Raw genomic sequence first — 8380 nt, forward strand, 5'->3', positions numbered from 1 at the left:
CGGCCGTATGCCATCCAGGAACGGCCGCCTCTGCTTTCAGCTGCGCCGTGCTCTGCCCTGCTCAGGTCGTGCTGCAGGAGCGCCGAGAGAGCCGGGGAGCCTGGCAGGGCAGCGGGGATGCCCGGCGCTCCCAGAGCCTGTCTGGGAGCACTCGGAGAAGTTCTCAAAGTGCCCTGGGCTGGATTTCTGGTGCCGCTTTCTGGGGCGTGGGCGCCTGCCGTAGGCTCCCTGGGGACCATGGGAACAAAAAGCTCCTCTTGGAGGTCTCCAGAGAGGCAAAATTATTCCGACGTGAAATCAACTATTTTAAGTCCCTGGAGAATGTCCAGTGCGGCCGAGCTGAGCCGGAGGGCCGAGGACTGTTTTAACAGTGGTTATTCAGAGCAGAAATGGCTATTTGTGCCCTGCCCACCCCTCGCCGGCGCCCCGGCTCCTGGCGTGGGGCTGGCCGGGGCCGCGAGTGAGCCGAGGCCACGTCCCCCTCCCCGGGTCCCCCCCGCTGCTGCTGCGGCTCGGCGGGTGCACGGCGGGGTTGGGCGCTCCCAGGCCTGGGTCACGGCACTGGCCGGGAAGTGCCCGTTTCACCCAGCTGACTTGGCCACCTCCCAAAGAGGCCGTGGATCGGGTTTTAAAGAATTCGAGAGCAGCTTGGTGGTTTGGTTTTTTTTGTTTTTTTTTTCCTTTTTTTGTTCCCTTTGGTTCAATGTCCAAGGACTGCAGGGCCTGTTCTGCCAGCCCTCCTTTGTGATGGGCTCCTCGGGAATGTTTGCTCCGAAGGCCGTCCTGGCACGGAGATAACCTTTCTGTTTATCTGCCTTCCTTGCAAATTTGGGGGCTTAGCTGCCTGGAGCTTGTCTTGGCTTTTATCACCGGATCTACGGCATCCCCCAGCGTGGCACGTAGCCGTGCAGGGGGCTGGGGTGGGGATGCCGTGGGGATGCCACCACGGGTCCAGTCCTGAGAACGTGGCGGGGTCGGGGCAGCTGCAGGGGGCTGCACGTGGCGAGAGCTGGCACTGGGTCAGATGCTGGGACAGGTCACCAGGGATTCACTCGCGTTGGGTTTCTCTGCCTCAGTTTTACAGCTGGGATGAGCCAGGACATCCAGGTCTTGGGGCCGGTAGCAGTGAGAAGCCCTCATTGCAATAGGCGACCACAGACAGCACCTGGGAGGCTGAGCTGCCTCCCCCGCTGTCAACGCAGCAGGTGTCGGAGCTGCGCTGCCAGCACGGAGGCTCGGTCTTGGTTTTATTTCCATACTTCAGTGCCTCGTTGGTCTCCACGGCTCGGATGCCTTGCAAGCACGAGCCTTCAAAGATAAAGCAGGTGCTGCGCAAAGAGATTTATGGCCTGTGACATAACTGCTTTGGCATCAGCTCGTGGGGATTTTTGACAGGTGGATCTGAGCTTTCGCAAACATTATTTTAAGAATTCCTTCCCCTGGGGGAACGTGCCACGGGCAGCGCCCGCAGGCGCTGATTTACCTTGGGGAGAACTTCTCGTTGAGCACCTGAGGCGAGGCGCTGCAGGAAGCGGGGCTGCCTCCCTTTTTGGAGCTGACGGGGAGGGCCGGGGGTCTTGGACCTGCAGGTGCCGCGTGTGTGCAGCACCTCTCACCTTCGGCAGCACCAAGGCCACCGAGACGGGGTTGATCAGCGGGGGAGGATGCTGCTGTGCTCGGGGGATGCTGTGGGCTCTTCTCTCTGTATCAGCTGGCAGGGTTTTTGTTTGCGAAACCTTATCTCTCCGCCGTGGGAGCCGGCAGGGAGGGAGAGAGAGCCGCCGGGCTGTGGGCCCCGAGCAGCAGCCAAGCCTGGGGACGTCTCTCCTGCGGGCTGTGTGTCTGTCCGGCTGGTGGACAGAGCCTCCTCCTGCCCGTCCAGAGAGAGGGAGCGGCGTGACGCCGAGGCTAAGAATAGATGCCTCCTGCCTCCGTCTGGAGGTCAGGCGGAGTGGCGAGTTCCCGGCGGCAGGGTGGGGTGGCCGTGGGCAGTGCCAGGAGCTGGGGACGAGGGACGGTGCCGGCATCCTGCACGTGGTGCTGGGACCACCATCACGCCCGCTCGCTGCCTCTTTTGGGGTGATGTGAGCGCACAGACGGGCGCTCGCGGTCAGTGATGCCTCGGTGTCTTGCTCGCCCAGCCGAGGGGTGGCTCCTGGTTAGCCCAAGGACAGCGACCTGGTGTCCCCGTGCTGTCACCACCCAATTTCTCGCCCCTCTCTGCCCAGGCTGCTGGCAGGGCTGCAGAGAGCGGCTGCCAGACTGGATGGCCCCAGTGTCGTGGTTCATTTTTTTTGGGTTGGAAACTCAGTTTAAAAAGAGATGAGCATTTCCAAAGAGTGGCTGCACTCCCAGGCAGTTTTCTTTGCTTCCGTTGATGCAACTGACCTTTTCAAGCCCTGATCCTAACTTTCTCTGTGGTTTTGCAGCTCCGTGTCTGGACTTGGTCCACCCGCAGCATCCTTTGCACAGTGCTCCAGCTGGGTTTCAGGTTTCTGCGGGGGGGGAAAGGAGCTGAGCCCTCGTGGCCCCATCGGGCCATGGGTGCACATCCCTGGTGGGACGGAGAGCTGGGCTGACGTGCCCCACAGCTCCTGGAAGGCTCCGGGCGCGCCCTCCAAGCCCTGGAGAAGTGGTGCCTGTGCCCTGAATAGCAGCCTCTTTGGCATCGCTTATTATTTATTTTGGTCTCGGCTGCAATAACCTCTTCTTGCACTGTTTATTTCAATACAATTTGGGCGTTGTTTAAACAGTGAGTCCGAGCGCTTAGAGAAGACAGGCGTGGAGGAGGAGTGACCCAAAGCTGCGTGATCCGTGAGCGCAGAGCCCTGGGAGGATGCTGGGTGCGATGATGTCTGCCAGCCAGCCTGATTTGGGACAGCCAGGGAGGCAAGGAGCCGTGCAGGGCGCTTCCTTGCTTGCACAGCATGGGGCTGGTGGCAAAGGCTCCCGTGGTGCAAGCTCCTCTCCCGCGCTGGTCTGCGCTGCCACGACTGTTTGGGAGGACGGTCTGAGCCCTGACATAGCAATCCTAGCAAGTGTGCTGCATCTTGTCCAAAAGCTCCATAGTTTACCAAGAAAAGAATTAATTCTGGCATTTCAGTGCAGAGTTCAAAGCGCTGAAGGAGACATCTGGGATTAAGTATCGGATGTGTATCAGCAGCCCAGAGGTATGGGATTAATAAAGCATTTTAATGATCTTCTACCATATCTGATGACATTTGAGGAAGCACTGGGAACGAACCGCTTCCAAGAGCATCCCGTGCATCTCTTGGCTGCTCGTACAGCCTGGGGTCTGCCTGGAGGCAGCACCTTCTGCAGCGGGTGCCAGGCTGGGTTTCAGCCCAGTTTCACCCTGCAGATCTGTTCAGCCCGTGGGGTGCTCTCCCCACGTTTCCTCGGGCACCCCCGTGCACAGCGCGCCGGGAAGATGCACATGGTCTCGCCAAGAGCTGGTGCTCCAGGGAGGCGCTGCAGGCTGGAAGGTGGCACAGAGAAAACCTGGCACAATCCCTGGATATCGGGGCACAGGAGAAAATCCCAGCTCCTGGCGTTGTGGATGGAGGAAGGTGTGTGGCAGCAGTGCGCGTGTGTTTTTGGCTTTCAGTGTAGGGCTTGATTGACCCGGAGAGTCCGTTGCCAAAGATGTAATTGAAGCAAGGAGCTGAGCGGGATTAGAAACTGGTTTGGACGTCTGTGCAGTTACTGGGGGCTTCCAGAGCTTCCAGGGACAGGGGGGCAGCAGGGACACGGGGGCCGTCCCCAGGGACTCGTGGTGCTCCCGGCCCTGAGCAGCGCGGCCGCTTGGCAGCAGCATCCCCAGCGCCGGGGCTGCCTCAGTGAGCAACATCTGGTCCGCAACATCCCGTGTCTGCCGGTCTTCAGCTAAAAAGGTTGCTCTTGTGGAATTTTTATTGCTTTTTTTGGCATTGCATCCCGGCCCTTTTTAGGCGGAAATTTGTCATTAGCGAGTTTTATTGTATTTCTGTTTTATTCCCAAGCTCAGCCGGCTGGTTTCTTCCTCCCGGGCCCAGGGGACTGAAGGATGTGGCTGTTCCCCTGACCCCGTCCCCAGGCTGTGGGAGGCTGCTCACACGCAGGAGCAGGCTGGAGTGGGAACAGCAGCCAAGGCACCTGGAAGCGCAGTCTTTGCACCATTGCTGCTGGCATAAATCCCCAATTATTGCTTGCTCTGTGAGCCCAAATGCCCTTGAAGCCATCTCCGATTTTATAATTCACAAGTAAGCCACATGCCTCCCCTCCGGTAAACACCGTAGTTAAACAGATTTTATTCCCACCTTCCTCGTTAGGCTGCAAGTTAATTGAGTCGGTGCTTGTTGACTTTGGGATAAATGGCACCTTTTTGATAACCCCAGATAAGCAGGCGAGGTACGGCCGACGGTGCCGTGTTCGGGGCTCTGTACCTGCTCTGCTTGGTGAGAGGCCGTAGCTGTTAAGCCGGGAGCCCTGGGAGCTCGGTGGCAAGGGAGGAAAGTCCCCAGCATCGCCAGCTGCTTCCAAGCTCGCTCCGGCCAAGCTGGCAGTGTCGTAGGTGTCCTTCCCACGGGGGGGGGGGGGGGGGCTGCCAGCCAAAGTGCTCCCAGTCTCTTGGAATAAGCACCCAGTGCCACGTTTCTGCCGTGCCTGGCACCACTAGCTGTGGGGCAGCCCCGTGCCCCTCAGTCAGCGAGCTGAGAAGCTGCCCCAAAGCTCTCTGGTTTCCCTCTCTGACGCCCAGCTGGTCTCACAGGAGGGTGGTGGTCCGGGTTCCTGCTGGCTTGCTATTGCTCGCTGGGTCTGGGCCAGCGCTGGGGCTTGGGGACCGTGTCACCGCTCGCTGCTCAAATGACCCAGCGGTGCCCAAGGGGACAGGTCTGTTGGTGGCATCCTCTGAGACAGTGATGCCACCTGGGATCTTCAGGCTTTGGTGGGGACTTCTTTTGGCATGGACACACGGCTTGATGTTCGCAGCTCTGTCCCCTCTGAGGGCGCGGCCAAAAGAGTTAATGCAAAGGTTTGAGAGGGGCCCCCAAAGGCAGCACTGGAGGCAATAATCTTCTTTCAGCTCTTTTCCCTCTTCCCCTGCTAATTGTGGCGCGGACATGTCCCCTCTCATGAAAGGCTCTTTTGTCGGCGCGTTGCTGGGCAAACCCCGGGCTGGGCAGCAGGCTGCGGGGCCGCGTCCGACCCTGCCGCAGGTAGCTCCCGGCACGCTGGGCACAGCACCATCCCTCCTGCCCTGCCCCTCCGACCTGCCTCCAGAAGCACCGACCACAAGCCTCCTTTCCCCGGGGCGGCGCCGGGGCCCCAGTTCTTGCCCCGGTGCCGCCTAGGGAGCGGAGGGGAAGGTCAGCCGCCGGTCTAGACGCTAATCCCTTCGGTGCGGTATTTTGCCGCCCGCGGGTGTCCTGGCAACAGGATTAGTGCAGCCGTGGAGGAAGGATGCCGGCTGGGTCCTGCTCCATCGCAGGGCGGTGGACGGGCTCTGGATGTGTCTCAATGGTGTTGTTGTGCCGATGAGTCTCTGGCCGTGCTCTGCAGACCCCCACACACCCCATGCCGTGCCTGGGGTTCAGCCCCTGCTGCTCGTCGGGGGGCACCGGGGACCGCAGGGCCCCTCGGCTGTCCCCTGCGGGGGGGCTCTGACATTGTCCCCTCGTAATCTGCTACGCCCTCCCTTTCCTTTCCTGCGGCCCCTTCCGGGCTTTCTCCTGCCGTCCCTCCCTTTTTATTTTTTTTTCCTCCTTATTTTTCCCCCTGCTTTTCCTTTCCAGCTCTGGCAGCATCGCGCTCCCGCCAGGGGATGCTGATTCACCCGGCCCTGCCATGCAAACCTTGGTGCCCATCATCTGCCACCCAACAGCAGCCAGGAGGGGAGGTTTGGGCTGTGCTCGTTCTGTGCAGGGCATGGCCCCAAGCCACCCCGAGCTGCAGCGCCAGGGCCTCATCCTGCCCATGGGCAGCAGCCGCGTGGCTATGGCTATAAGGGATGCTGCCGTGCTGAGGGTGGTTTTGGTGGGATTTCAGAGTGTTTTATCTATTCGCTCTGGCCATGGATACCTGTTTGTGTTTTTTTTAAGGCAAAAAGCAATAGAAAAAAATGTTGAAATCAGGAAAAAACAGTGAAATATCATGGTGACGCTGCAAGGGGGAAAAAAATGTCGCTGTGCTGATTTATGGCTTTTTTTTTCACAGGTCACTGCTAGCATTTGTGGAATTGGCCTTGCTGCAGGAAAAACTGGTTTTCAGCATTCCCGTTAGGAAGAAACTTGAGTGGCTGTATAATTAAAATGCAGGAGAAAAATCCCACAGCAGCTGCTCATGGTGCTCAGGGCTTGTAGCCGCCTCCTGTGTTTGTCCTCTGCTTGCTCCGTCCTTGGCTGTAGTGCCCGGAGTTCACGGTGGGGAAAAGCGCCGTGATCCCTCCTTTTGCCCTTTTCCTGCTCTCTCTGGCTCGCGCCACTCCCTCCAAAACCAACCGAACCAAAAAAAAATCAATTTTTCAACCGGGGCAACGTTAATGCTGGTTCCGAGGCATTTTCCAGTGGTTTTTATCACCTTACCTGAGCTGGGTGGGAAGGGACAGGTCCCGTCCCGAGGGCTGGCCCCGTTGTGGCATGGGGCGCGAGGGGGCAGCTCCCCCAGACCCTAATCGGGGAGCGTGGTGCGGAGCAGGACCACGCTGCTCCCCGCGGCCACCGCCGCACCTCCGGCCCTCCTGGGGCACCCCTGGCCCAAACCGGGGGGTTTTGGGGGGCTGAGCAGGAGGCGGTCCCCGAGAACCCGCGGTATGCAGAGCCTGCAGGGGGATAATTGCCAGTTGTCAGCCGGACAATGGTGGCATTGTAGGGCAGGAGTGGGGCGAAAGGGCCCCGTCTCCAGCGTAATGTTACTTTTCTATTTACGTTGCCATAGTCTGCGCTGAGAAATGGCCCTGTTCTCTCTAATCCTCCTCTTCAGGCATGCCTGCTGGTTTGTGCTGTGGGTTTTTTTTTTCGTTTTTGTTTTAACCCATGCTGTCCTGGGAAGGCTCGCTGTGACCGCCACTAGGCTGCAGGAAGGCTCTGCCTCTGCCCCAGTCCCTCCTCCACGGCCAAGCCAGAACAGCGAAGCGGCCACCAGCAAAACCAAGCTGCCTGGGAACCCCTTCTGTCCCTGTTCAGGGGTTCGGCTTTGGCTGGCATCAATTTGTCATCGGACAAATTAATTCCAAGGCGTCCAGCCCTGAGATGCACGTAGGCAGCAGGGTAGGTTCAAGGGCCGGGTGATGCTTTCCCCGTCCCCCTCACAGGGGCTGCTGCGAAGGCTGCTCCCGGCATCTGACCCCTTGTAGCCGCCCGAATCCTGGCTCGCCAGCGGGGCCGGTGCCGAGGCCGTGCCAAGGTCCGGCGTGAAGCGCGGTGACCTTGTTCGGCAGGCAGCCCTGGATGGGACGGGGACACGCCGCCAAGGCGGGACGTCAGAGCTCGGCCGGCTCACGCAGCGGAAACTTTTGAAAGATCAGGAAAAAGATGCCAAAGTCAGCAGCACAGACTGGGTATTGTCTGAGGAGCGCAGAGAGGTGGAAGGACCGCAGAGCAGACAGGGAGCCTTGTTCTTGTCCTGGGCTTCGTGAGGCTCCAAGACAAACAAAGCCCCGGCGCTGCAGGGGGTCAGCGCAGATACAAGAGGGCAGCCGGGCGATTGGAAGATGGTTGCTGAGGTGCAGAAAAGCCCTCCCCACTCCTTCTTTTTCCTCCCATTGCTTAGCAAAGCAGTGCTTCTCACCACCTGGCCCATCAGCGGAACGGGGAGGCTTGCTGGCTGCGTGATGGGCTGGCCAGCTTGGGTTTCCTTCCTGCGGGACGAGCGGGGAAGCCAGCCCTGGGAAGAGTGGTTAGTTAGCTCTCGGGCAGGTATTCCTCTCCGCGCGGCTGCATCTTCCCCCGGCTGCAGCAGTTATTTCTTGCAGCAGCGTGGTCCAGCTGGCACCTGGCATCCCGGCTTGTGTCGGAGGCAGGAGGATGCTGGCGTGGCCCCGCGCCGTACCGCTCTGTCGTAGCAGTGGGCACGGCGTCGTTTGGCAGCTCTCCTGGTTTTTGCATGTCAAACCTGCTTGTGTGCAAAGCGGAGGGGTCTTGGCTGTGCCGCTATGCTCCTCTGCACCGAAGTCCTGAAAACAGCTGGGGACGGGGAGCGTGCGGCTTTCATCAGGCACCCTTCGGCGCTGCTCCTGCTGCTGCTCTGCGACATCGGAGACGGCATCCCGGCACGGTGCCCGGGGTGCCCTTGTGGGCGCACGGGAGGTGTGCTCCCGGGAGCCGCGTCCTGACATCTCAGGCTTCGTTTCCTTCACGTCTGCGCGATGCTGGAAGGCTTTGTCTGAGCTCCAGGGCACACA

The sequence above is a fragment of the Cygnus olor genome, chromosome 6, assembly GCF_009769625.2.
Source record: "Cygnus olor isolate bCygOlo1 chromosome 6, bCygOlo1.pri.v2, whole genome shotgun sequence".
NCBI classification, from domain to species: Eukaryota; Metazoa; Chordata; class Aves; order Anseriformes; family Anatidae; genus Cygnus; species Cygnus olor.